Source organism: Schistocerca nitens, chromosome 5, assembly GCF_023898315.1.
Source record: "Schistocerca nitens isolate TAMUIC-IGC-003100 chromosome 5, iqSchNite1.1, whole genome shotgun sequence".
NCBI lineage: Eukaryota > Metazoa > Arthropoda > Insecta > Orthoptera > Acrididae > Schistocerca > Schistocerca nitens.
In genome coordinates this window covers 14,301,114-14,315,077 of record NC_064618.1, presented here as the reverse complement: position 1 = coordinate 14,315,077, position 13,964 = coordinate 14,301,114, and positions in this window count along the sequence as shown.

Here is a 13,964-nt window from a genome sequence, read left to right as displayed (position 1 = left end):
TTCAATACATCGTCCTCCAGCCGACTTGTCTCCAAGGGTCTATTGCAGCCTCGGGCACCTTATGGTCGTTCTCCTGTGAGTCTAGCTTTTCGAATCTGACGCAAAACTGACAGTTAATTGTAACGTTCAGAGCGTCTTAATGACGATGGAACACACAAATTGCGTCGCGAATCAATACATCGTCCGACAGCAACCCTGTCTCCAAGGGTCTATTGCTGCCTCGGGCACCTTATGGTCGCTCTGATGTGAGTCTAGTTTTCCGAATACGACGCATAACTGACAGTTAATTGTAACGTTCAGAGCCTCTTAATGACGATGGAACACACAAATTGCGTCGCGATTCAATACATCGTCCTCCAGCCGACTTGTCGCCGAGGTACTATTGCTGCCCCGGGCACCTCTTGGTCGTTCTCCTAGGAGTGTAGTTTTTCGAATCCGGCACAAAACTGACAGTTAATTGTAATATTCAGAGCTTGTTAATGACGATGGAACACACAAATTGTGCTGGGATTCAATACATCGTCCTCCAGCCGACTTGTTTCCAAGGGTCTATTGCTCCCTCGGGCACCTTATGGTCGTTCTCCTGTGAGTCAAGTTTTTAGAATCCGACGCAAAACGGACAGTTAATTGTTACGTTCAGAGCCTGTTAATGACGATGGAACACACAAATTGCGTCGCGAATCAATACATCGTCCGACAGCCGACCTGTCTCCAAAGGTCTATTGCTGCCTCGGGCTCCTTATGGTCGCTCTGCTGTTAGTCTAGTTTTCCGAATACGACGCATAACTGACAGTTAATTGTAACGTTCAGAGCCTCTTAATGACGATGGAACACACAAATTGCGTCGCGATTCAATACATCGTCCTCCAGCCGACTTGTCGCCGAGGTACTATTGCTGCCCCGGGCACCTCTTGGTCGTCCTCCTAGGAGTGTAGGTTTTCGAATCCGGCACAAAACTGACAGTTAATTGTAACATTTAGAGCCTCTTAATGACGATGGAACACACAAATTGCGCTGCGATTCAATACATCGTCCTCCAGCCGACTTGTCTCCGAGGGTCTAGTGCTGCCTCGGACACCTTATGGTCGTTCTCCTGTGAGTCTAGATTTTCGAATCCGACGCAAAACTGACAGTTAATTGTAACGTTCAGAGCCTGTTAATGACGATGGAAAACACAAATTGCGTCGCGATTCAATACATCGTCCTCCAGCCGACTTGCCTCCAAGGGTCCAGTGCTGCCTCCGGCACCTTTTGGTCGTTCTCCTGTGAGTCTAGATTTTCGAATCCGACGCAAAACTGACAGTTAATTGTAACGTTCAGAGCCTGTTTATGACGATGGAACACACAAATTGCGTCGCGATTCAATACATCGTCCTCCAGCCGACTTGTCTCCAAGGGTCTAGTGCTGCCTCGGCCACCTTATGGTCGTTCTCCTGTGAGAGTAGATATCGAATCCGACGCAAAACTGACAGATAATTGTAACGCTCAGAGCCTCTTAATGACGATGGAACACACAAATCGCGTCGCGATTCAATACATCCTCCTCCGACCGACCTGTCTCCAAGGGTCTATTGCTGCCTAGGGCACCTTATGGTCGATCTCCTGTGAGTCTAGTTTTTCGAATCCGACGCAAAACTGACAGTTAATTGTAACGTTCACAGCCTCTTAATGACGATGCAACACACAAATTGCGTCGAGATTCAATACATCGTCCGACAGCCGACCTGTCTCCAAAGGTCTATTGCTGCCTCGGGCACCTTATGGTCGTTCTGCTGTGAGTCTAGTTTTCCAAATACGACGCATAACTGACAGTTAATTGTAACGTTCAGAGCCTTGTTAATGACGATGGAACACACAAATTGCGCTGGGATTCAATACATCGTCCTCCAGCCGACTTGTCTCCAAGGGTCTATTGCTGCCTCGGGCACCTTATGGTCATTCTCCTGTGAGTCTAGTTTTTCGAATCCGACGCAAAACTGACAGTTAATTGTAACGTTCAGAGCCTCTTAATGACGATGGAACACACAAATTGTGTCGCGATTCAATACATCGTCCTCCAGCCGACTTGTCTCCAAGGGTCTATTGCTGCCTCGGGCACCTTATGGTCGTTCTCCTGTGAGTCTAGTTTTTCGAATCCGACGCAAAACTGGCAGTTAATTGTAACGTTCTGAGCCTGTTAATGACTATGGAACACACAAATTGCGTCGCGATTCAATACGTCGTCCTCCAGCCGCTTTGTCTCAAAGGGTCTATTGCTGCCTCGGGCAACTTGTGGTCGTTCTCCTGTGAGTCTAGTTTTTCGAATCCGACGCAAAACTGACAGTTAATTTGAACGTTCAGAGCCTGTTAATGACGATGGAACACACAAATTGCGTCGCGAATCAATACATCGTCCGACAGCCGACCTGTCTCCAAAGGTCTATTGCTGCCTCGGGCTCCTTATGGTCGCTCTGCTGTTAGTCTAGTTTTCCGAATACGACGCATAACTGACAGTTAATTGTAACGTTCAGAGCCTCTTAATGACGATGGAACACACAAATTGCGTCGCTATTCAATACATCGTCCTCCAGCCGACTTGTCGCCGAGGTACTATTGCTGCCCCGGGCACCTCTTGGTCGTCCTCCTAGGAGTGTAGTTTTTCGAATCCGGCACAAAACTGACAGTTAATGGTAACATTCAGAGCCTCCGAATGACGATGGAACACACAAATTGCGCTGCGATTCAATACATCGTCCTCCAGCCGACTTGTCTCCAAGGGTCTAGTGCTGCCTCGGACACCTTATGGTCGTTCTCCTGTGAGTCTAGATTTTCGAATCCGACGCAAAACTGACAGTTAATTGTAACGTCCAGAGCCTGTTAATGACGATGGAAAACACAAATTGCGTCGCGATTCAATACATCGTCCTCCAGCCGACTTGCCTCCAAGGGTCTAGTGCTGCCTCGGGCACCTTATGGTCGTCCTCCTGTGAGTCTAGATTTTCGAATCCGACGCAAAACTGACAGTTAATTGTAAGGTTCAGAGCCTGTTAATGACGATGGAACACACAAATTGCGTCGCGATTCAATACATCGTCCTCCGGCCGACCTGTCTCCAAGGGTCTATTGCTGCCTCGGGCACCTTATGGTCGATCTCCTGTGAGTCTAGATTTTCGAATCCGACGCAAAACTGACAGTTAATTGTAACGTTCAGAGCCTGTTCATGACAATGGAACACACAAATTGCGTCGCGATTCAATACATCGTCCTCCGGCCGACCTGTCTCCAAGGGTCTATTGCTGCCTCGGGCACCTTATGGTCGTTCTCCTGTGAGTCTAGATCTTCGAATCCGACGCAAAACTGACAGTTAATTGTAAGTTTCAGAGCCGGTTAATGACGATGGAACACACAAATTGCGTCGCGATTCAATACATCGTCCTCCAGCCGACTTGTCTCCAAGGATCTAGTGCTGCCTCAGGCACCTTATGGTCGTTCTTCTGTGAGTCTAGATTTTCGAATCCGACGCAAAATTTACAGTTAATTGTAAGGTTCAGAGCCTCTTAATGACAATGGAACACACAAATCGCGTCGCGATTCAATACATCGTCCTCCGGCCGACCTGTCTCCAAGGGTCTATTGCTGCCTCGGGCACCTTATGGTCGATCTCCTGTGAGTCTAGATTTTCAAATCAGACGCAAAACTGACAGTTAATTGTAACGTTCAGAGCCTCTTAATGACAATGGAACACACAAATCGCGTCGCGATTCAATACATCGTCCTCCGGCCGACCTGTCTCCAAGGGTCTATTGCTGCCTCGGGCACCTTATGGTCGATCTCCTGTGAGTCTAGATTTTCGAATCCGACGCAAAACTGACATTTAATTGTAACGTTCAGAGCCTCTTAATGACGATGGAACACACAAATCCCGTCGCGATTCAATACATCGTCCTCCGGCCGACCTGTCTCCAAGGGTCTATTGCTGCCTCGTGCACCTTATGGTCGATCTCCTGTGAGTCTAGATTTTCGAATCCGACGCAAAACTGACAGTTAATTGTATCGTTCGGAGCCTGTTAATGACGATGGAACACACAAATCGCGTCGCGATTCAATACATCGTCCTCCGGCCGACCTGTCTCCAAGGGTCTATTGCTGCCTCGGGCACCTTATGGTCGATCTCCTGTGAGACTAGATTTTCGAATCCGACGCAAAACTGACAGTTAATTGTAAGGTTCAGAGCCTGTTAATGACGATGGAACACACAAATTGCGTCGCGAATCAATACATCGTCCTCCGGCCGACCTGTCTCCAAGGGTCTATTGCTGCCTCGGGCACCTTATGGTCGATCTCCTGTGAGTCTAGATTTTCGAATCCTACGCAAAACTGACAGTTAATTGGAACGTTCAGAGCCTGTTAATGACGATGGAACACACAAATCGCGTCGCGATTCAATACATCGTCCTCCAGCCGACTTGTCTCCAAGGGTCTAGTGCTGCCTCGGGCACCTTATGGTCGTTCTCCTGTGAGTCTAGATTTTCGAATCCGACGCAAAACTGACAGTTAATTGTAACGTTCAGAGCCTGTTAATGACAATGGAACACACAAATTGCGTCGCGATTCAATACATCGTCCTCCAGCCGACTTGTCTCCAAGGGTCTATTGCTGCCTCGGGAACCTTATGGTCGTTCTCCTGTGAGTCAGGTTTTTCGAATCCGACGCAAAACTGACAGTTAATTGTAACGCTCAGAGCCTCTTAATGACGATGGAACACACAAATTGCGTCGCGATTCAATACATCGTCCTCCAGCCGACTTGTCTCCAAGGGTCTATTGCTGCCTCGGGCACCTTATGGTCGTTCTCCTGTGAGTCTAGCTTTTCGAATCTGACGCAAAACTGACAGTTAATTGTAACGTTCAGAGCGTCTTAATGACGATGGAACACACAAATTGCGTCGCGAATCAATACATCGTCCGACAGCAACCCTGTCTCCAAGGGTCTATTGCTGCCTCGGGCACCTTATGGTCGCTCTGATGTGAGTCTAGTTTTCCGAATACGACGCATAACTGACAGTTAATTGTAACGTTCAGAGCCTCTTAATGACGATGGAACACACAAATTCCGTCGCGATTCAATACATCGTCCTCCAGCCGACTTGTCGCCGAGGTACTATTGCTGCCCCGGGCACCTCTTGGTCGTTCTCCTAGGAGTGTAGTTTTTCGAATCCGGCACAAAACTGACAGTTAATTGTAATATTCAGAGCTTGTTAATGACGATGGAACACACAAATTGCGCTGCGATTCAATACATCGTCCTCCAGCCGACTTGTCTCCAAGGGTCTAGTGCTGCCTCGGCCACCTTATGGTCGTTCTCCTGTGAGAGTAGATATCGAATCCGACGCAAAACTGACAGATAATTGTAACGCTCAGAGCCTCTTAATGACGATGGAACACACAAATCGCGTCGCGATTCAATACATCCTCCTCCGGCCGACCTGTCTCCAAGGGTCTATTGCTGCCTAGGGCACCTTATGGACGATCTCCTGTGAGTCTAGTTTTTCGAATCCGACGCAAAACTGACAGTTAATTGTAACGTTCACAGCCTCTTAATGACGATGCAACACACAAATTGCGTCGAGATTCAATACATCGTCCGACAGCCGACCTGTCTCCAAAGGTCTATTGCTGCCTCGGGCACCTTATGGTCGTTCAGCTGTGAGTCTAGTTTTCCAAATACGACGCATAACTGACAGTTAATTGTAACGTTCAGAGCCTTGTTAATGACGATGGAACACACAAATTGTGCTGGGATTCAATACATCGTCCTCCAGCCGACTTGTTTCCAAGGGTCTATTGCTCCCTCGGGCACCTTATGGTCGTTCACCTGTGAGTCTAGCTTTTCGAATCTGACGCAAAACTGACAGTTAATTGTAACGTTCAGAGCGTCTTAATGACGATGGAACACACAAATTGCGTCGCGAATCAATACATCGTCCGACAGCAACCCTGTCTCCAAGGGTCTATTGCTGCCTCGGGCACCTTATGGTCGCTCTGATGTGAGTCTAGTTTTCCGAATACGACGCATAACTGACAGTTAATTGTAACGTTCAGAGCCTCTTAATGACGATGGAACACACAAATTGCGTCGCGATTCAATACATCGTCCTCCAGCCGACTTGTCGCCGAGGTACTATTGCTGCCCCGGGCACCTCTTGGTCGTTCTCCTAGGAGTGTAGTTTTTCGAATCCGGCACAAAACTGACAGTTAATTGTAATATTCAGAGCTTGTTAATGACGATGGAACACACAAATTGCGCTGCGATTCAATACATCGTCCTCCAGCCGACTTGTCTCCAAGGGTCTAGTGCTGCCTCGGCCACCTTATGGTCGTTCTCCTGTGAGAGTAGATATCGAATCCGACGCAAAACTGACAGATAATTGTAACGCTCAGAGCCTCTTAATGACGATGGAACACACAAATCGCGTCGCGATTCAATACATCCTCCTCCGACCGACCTGTCTCCAAGGGTCTATTGCTGCCTAGGGCACCTTATGGTCGATCTCCTGTGAGTCTAGTTTTTCGAATCCGACGCAAAACTGACAGTTAATTGTAACGTTCACAGCCTCTTAATGACGATGCAACACACAAATTGCGTCGAGATTCAATACATCGTCCGACAGCCGACCTGTCTCCAAAGGTCTATTGCTGCCTCGGGCACCTTATGGTCGTTCAGCTGTGAGTCTAGTTTTCCAAATACGACGCATAACTGACAGTTAATTGTAACGTTCAGAGCCTTGTTAATGACGATGGAACACACAAATTGTGCTGGGATTCAATACATCGTCCTCCAGCCGACTTGTTTCCAAGGGTCTATTGCTCCCTCGGGCACCTTATGGTCGTTCTCCTGTGAGTCAAGTTTTTAGAATCCGACGCAAAACAAACAGTTAATTGTAACGTTCAGAGCCTGTTAATGACGATGGAACACACAAATTGCGTCGCGAATCAATACATCGTCCGACAGCCGACCTGTCTCCAAAGGTCTATTGCTGCCTCGGGCTCCTTATGGTCGCTCTGCTGTTAGTCTAGTTTTCCGAATACGACGCATAACTGACAGTTAATTGTAACGTTCAGAGCCTCTTAATGACGATGGAACACACAAATTGCGTCGCGATTCAATACATCGTCCTCCAGCCGACTTGTCGCCGAGGTACTATTGCTGCCCCGGGCACCTCTTGGTCGTCCTCCTAGGAGTGTAGGTTTTCGAATCCGGCACAAAACTGACAGTTAATTGTAACATTTAGAGCCTCTTAATGACGATGGAACACACAAATTGCGCTGCGATTCAATACATCGTCCTCCAGCCGACTTGTCTCCGAGGGTCTAGTGCTGCCTCGGACACCGTATGGTCGTTCTCCTGTGAGTCTAGATTTTCGAATCCGACGCAAAACTGACAGTTAATTGTAACGTTCAGCGCCTGTTAATGACGATGGAATACACAAATTGCGTCGCGATTCAATACATCGTCCTCCAGCCGACTTGCCTCCAAGGGTCCAGTGCTGCCTCCGGCACCTTTTGGTCGTTCTCCTGTGAGTCTAGATTTTCGAATCCGACGCAAAACTGACAGTTAATTGTAACGTTCAGAGCCTGTTAATGACGATGGAACACACAAATTGCGTCGCGATTCAATACATCGTCCTCCAGCCGACTTGTCTCCAAGGGTCTAGTGCTGCCTCGGACACCTTATGGTCGTTCTCCTGTGAGTCTAGATTTTCGAATCCGACGCAAAACTGACAGTTAATTGTAACGTTCAGAGCCTCTTAATGACGATGGAACACACAAATCGCGTCGCTATTCAATACATCCTCCTCCGACCGACCTGTCTCCAAGGGTCTATTGCTGCCTAGGGCACCTTATGGTCGATCTCCTGTGAGTCTAGTTTTTCGAATCCGACGCAAAACTGACAGTTAATTGTAACGTTCACAGCCTCTTAATGACGATGGAACACACAAATTGCGTCGAGATTCAATACATCGTCCGACAGCCGACCTGTCTCCAAAGGTCTATTGCTGCCTCGGGCACCTTATGGTCGTTCTGCTGTGAGTCTAGTTTTCCAAATACGACGCATAACTGACAGTTAATTGTAACGTTCAGAGCCTTGTTAATGACGATGGAACACACAAATTGCGCTGGGATTCAATACATCGTCCTCCAGCCGACTTGTCTCCAAGGGTCTATTGCTGCCTCGGGCACCTTATGGTCATTCTCCTGTGAGTCTAGTTTTTCGAATCCGACGCAAAACTGACAGTTAATTGTAACGTTCAGAGCCTCTTAATGACGATGGAACACACAAATTGCGTCGCGATTCAATACATCGTCCTCCAGCCGACTTGTCTCCAAGGGTCTATTGCTGCCTCGGGCACCTTATGGTCGTTCTCCTGTGAGTCTAGTTTTTCGAATCCGACGCAAAACTGGCAGTTAATTGTAACGTTCTGAGCCTGTTAATGACTATGGAACACACAAATTGCGTCGCGATTCAATACGTCGTCCTCCAGCCGCTTTGTCTCAAAGGGTCTATTGCTGCCTCGGGCAACTTGTGGTCGTTCTCCTGTGAGTCTAGTTTTTCGAATCCGACGCAAAACTGACAGTTAATTTGAACGTTCAGAGCCTGTTAATGACGATGGAACACACAAATTGCGTCGCGAATCAATACATCGTCCGACAGCCGACCTGTCTCCAAAGGTCTATTGCTGCCTCGGGCTCCTTATGGTCGCTCTGCTGTTAGTCTAGTTTTCCGAATACGACGCATAACTGACAGTTAATTGTAACGTTCAGAGCCTCTTAATGACGATGGAACACACAAATTGCGTCGCGATTCAATACATCGTCCTCCAGCCGACTTGTCGCCGAGGTACTATTGCTGCCCCGGGCACCTCTTGGTCGTCCTCCTAGGAGTGTAGTTTTTCGAATCCGGCACAAAACTGACAGTTAATGGTAACATTCAGAGCCTCCGAATGACGATGGAACACACAAATTGCGCTGCGATTCAATACATCGTCCTCCAGCCGACTTGTCTCCAAGGGTCTAGTGCTGCCTCGGACACCTTATGGTCGTTCTCCTGTGAGTCTAGATTTTCGAATCCGACGCAAAACTGACAGTTAATTGTAACGTCCAGAGCCTGTTAATGACGATGGAAAACACAAATTGCGTCGCGATTCAATACATCGTCCTCCAGCCGACTTGCCTCCAAGGGTCTAGTGCTGCCTCGGGCACCTTATGGTCGTCCTCCTGTGAGTCTAGATTTTCGAATCCGACGCAAAACTGACAGTTAATTGTAAGGTTCAGAGCCTGTTAATGACGATGGAACACACAAATTGCGTCGCGATTCAATACATCGTCCTCCGGCCGACCTGTCTCCAAGGGTCTATTGCTGCCTCGGGCACCTTATGGTCGATCTCCTGTGAGTCTAGATTTTCGAATCCGACGCAAAACTGACAGTTAATTGTAACGTTCAGAGCCTGTTCATGACAATGGAACACACAAATTGCGTCGCGATTCAATACATCGTCCTCCGGCCGACCTGTCTCCAAGGGTCTATTGCTGCCTCGGGCACCTTATGGTCGTTCTCCTGTGAGTCTAGATCTTCGAATCCGACGCAAAACTGACAGTTAATTGTAAGTTTCAGAGCCGGTTAATGACGATGGAACACACAAATTGCGTCGCGATTCAATACATCGTCCTCCAGCCGACTTGTCTCCAAGGATCTAGTGCTGCCTCAGGCACCTTATGGTCGTTCTTCTGTGAGTCTAGATTTTCGAATCCGACGCAAAATTTACAGTTAATTGTAAGGTTCAGAGCCTCTTAATGACAATGGAACACACAAATCGCGTCGCGATTCAATACATCGTCCTCCGGCCGACCTGTCTCCAAGGGTCTATTGCTGCCTCGGGCACCTTATGGTCGATCTCCTGTGAGTCTAGATTTTCGAATCCGGCACAAAAGTGAGAGTTAATTGTAACGTTCAGAGCCTGTTAATGACGATGGAACACACAAATTGCGTCGCGATTCAATACATCGTCCTCAGGCCGACTTGTCTCCAAGGGTCTAGTGCTGCCTCGGACACCGTATGGTCGTTCTCCTGTGAGTCTAGATTTTCAAATCAGACGCAAAACTGACAGTTAATTGTAACGTTCAGAGCCTCTTAATGACAATGGAACACACAAATCGCGTCGCGATTCAATACATCGTCCTCCGGCCGACCTGTCTCCAAGGGTCTATTGCTGCCTCGGGCACCTTATGGTCGATCTCCTGTGAGTCTAGATTTTCGAATCCGACGCAAAACTGACATTTAATTGTAACGTTCAGAGCCTCTTAATGACGATGGAACACACAAATCCCGTCGCGATTCAATACATCGTCCTCCGGCCGACCTGTCTCCAAGGGTCTATTGCTGCCTCGTGCACCTTATGGTCGATCTCCTGTGAGTCTAGATTTTCGAATCCGACGCAAAACTGACAGTTAATTGTATCGTTCGGAGCCTGTTAATGACGATGGAACACACAAATCGCGTCGCGATTCAATACATCGTCCTCCGGCCGACCTGTCTCCAAGGGTCTATTGCTGCCTCGGGCACCTTATGGTCGATCTCCTGTGAGTCTAGATTTTCGAATCCGACGCAAAACTGACAGTTAATTGTAAGGTTCAGAGCCTGTTAATGACGATGGAACACACAAATTCCGTCGCGATTCAATACATCGTCCTCCAGCCGACTTGTCGCCGAGGTACTATTGCTGCCCCGGGCACCTCTTGGTCGTTCTCCTAGGAGTGTAGTTTTTCGAATCCGGCACAAAACTGACAGTTAATTGTAATATTCAGAGCTTGTTAATGACGATGGAACACACAAATTGCGCTGCGATTCAATACATCGTCCTCCAGCCGACTTGTCTCCAAGGGTCTAGTGCTGCCTCGGCCACCTTATGGTCGTTCTCCTGTGAGAGTAGATATCGAATCCGACGCAAAACTGACAGATAATTGTAACGCTCAGAGCCTCTTAATGACGATGGAACACACAAATCGCGTCGCGATTCAATACATCCTCCTCCGGCCGACCTGTCTCCAAGGGTCTATTGCTGCCTAGGGCACCTTATGGTCGATCTCCTGTGAGTCTAGTTTTTCGAATCCGACGCAAAACTGACAGTTAATTGTAACGTTCACAGCCTCTTAATGACGATGCAACACACAAATTGCGTCGAGATTCAATACATCGTCCGACAGCCGACCTGTCTCCAAAGGTCTATTGCTGCCTCGGGCACCTTATGGTCGTTCAGCTGTGAGTCTAGTTTTCCAAATACGACGCATAACTGACAGTTAATTGTAACGTTCAGAGCCTTGTTAATGACGATGGAACACACAAATTGTGCTGGGATTCAATACATCGTCCTCCAGCCGACTTGTTTCCAAGGGTCTATTGCTCCCTCGGGCACCTTATGGTCGTTCACCTGTGAGTCTAGCTTTTCGAATCTGACGCAAAACTGACAGTTAATTGTAACGTTCAGAGCGTCTTAATGACGATGGAACACACAAATTGCGTCGCGAATCAATACATCGTCCGACAGCAACCCTGTCTCCAAGGGTCTATTGCTGCCTCGGGCACCTTATGGTCGCTCTGATGTGAGTCTAGTTTTCCGAATACGACGCATAACTGACAGTTAATTGTAACGTTCAGAGCCTCTTAATGACGATGGAACACACAAATTGCGTCGCGATTCAATACATCGTCCTTCAGCCGACTTGTCGCCGAGGTACTATTGCTGCCCCGGGCACCTCTTGGTCGTTCTCCTAGGAGTGTAGTTTTTCGAATCCGGCACAAAACTGACAGTTAATTGTAATATTCAGAGCTTGTTAATGACGATGGAACACACAAATTGCGCTGCGATTCAATACATCGTCCTCCAGCCGACTTGTCTCCAAGGGTCTAGTGCTGCCTCGGCCACCTTATGGTCGTTCTCCTGTGAGAGTAGATATCGAATCCGACGCAAAACTGACAGATAATTGTAACGCTCAGAGCCTCTTAATGACGATGGAACACACAAATCGCGTCGCGATTCAATACATCCTCCTCCGACCGACCTGTCTCCAAGGGTCTATTGCTGCCTAGGGCACCTTATGGTCGATCTCCTGTGAGTCTAGTTTTTCGAATCCGACGCAAAACTGACAGTTAATTGTAACGTTCACAGCCTCTTAATGACGATGCAACACACAAATTGCGTCGAGATTCAATACATCGTCCGACAGCCGACCTGTCTCCAAAGGTCTATTGCTGCCTCGGGCACCTTATGGTCGTTCAGCTGTGAGTCTAGTTTTCCAAATACGACGCATAACTGACAGTTAATTGTAACGTTCAGAGCCTTGTTAATGACGATGGAACACACAAATTGTGCTGGGATTCAATACATCGTCCTCCAGCCGACTTGTTTCCAAGGGTCTATTGCTCCCTCGGGCACCTTATGGTCGTTCTCCTGTGAGTCAAGTTTTTAGAATCCGACGCAAAACAAACAGTTAATTGTAACGTTCAGAGCCTGTTAATGACGATGGAACACACAAATTGCGTCGCGAATCAATACATCGTCCGACAGCCGACCTGTCTCCAAAGGTCTATTGCTGCCTCGGGCTCCTTATGGTCGCTCTGCTGTTAGTCTAGTTTTCCGAATACGACGCATAACTGACAGTTAATTGTAACGTTCAGAGCCTCTTAATGACGATGGAACACACAAATTGCGTCGCGATTCAATACATCGTCCTCCAGCCGACTTGTCGCCGAGGTACTATTGCTGCCCCGGGCACCTCTTGGTCGTCCTCCTAGGAGTGTAGGTTTTCGAATCCGGCACAAAACTGACAGTTAATTGTAACATTTAGAGCCTCTTAATGACGATGGAACACACAAATTGCGCTGCGATTCAATACATCGTCCTCCAGCCGACTTGTCTCCGAGGGTCTAGTGCTGCCTCGGACACCGTATGGTCGTTCTCCTGTGAGTCTAGATTTTCGAATCCGACGCAAAACTGACAGTTAATTGTAACGTTCAGCGCCTGTTAATGACGATGGAAAACACAAATTGCGTCGCGATTCAATACATCGTCCTCCAGCCGACTTGCCTCCAAGGGTCCAGTGCTGCCTCCGGCACCTTTTGGTCGTTCTCCTGTGAGTCTAGATTTTCGAATCCGACGCAAAACTGACAGTTAATTGTAACGTTCAGAGCCTGTTAATGACGATGGAACACACAAATTGCGTCGCGATTCAATACATCGTCCTCCAGCCGACTTGTCTCCAAGGGTCTAGTGCTGCCTCGGACACCTTATGGTCGTTCTCCTGTGAGTCTAGATTTTCGAATCCGACGCAAAACTGACAGTTAATTGTAACGTTCAGAGCCTCTTAATGACGATGGAACACACAAATCGCGTCGCTATTCAATACATCCTCCTCCGACCGACCTGTCTCCAAGGGTCTATTGCTGCCTAGGGCACCTTATGGTCGATCTCCTGTGAGTCTAGTTTTTCGAATCCGACGCAAAACTGACAGTTAATTGTAACGTTCACAGCCTCTTAATGACGATGGAACACACAAATTGCGTCGAGATTCAATACATCGTCCGACAGCCGACCTGTCTCCAAAGGTCTATTGCTGCCTCGGGCACCTTATGGTCGTTCTGCTGTGAGTCTAGTTTTCCAAATACGACGCATAACTGACAGTTAATTGTAACGTTCAGAGCCTTGTTAATGACGATGGAACACACAAATTGCGCTGGGATTCAATACATCGTCCTCCAGCCGACTTGTCTCCAAGGGTCTATTGCTGCCTCGGGCACCTTATGGTCATTCTCCTGTGAGTCTAGTTTTTCGAATCCGACGCAAAACTGACAGTTAATTGTAACGTTCAGAGCCTCTTAATGACGATGGAACACACAAATTGCGTCGCGATTCAATACATCGTCCTCCAGCC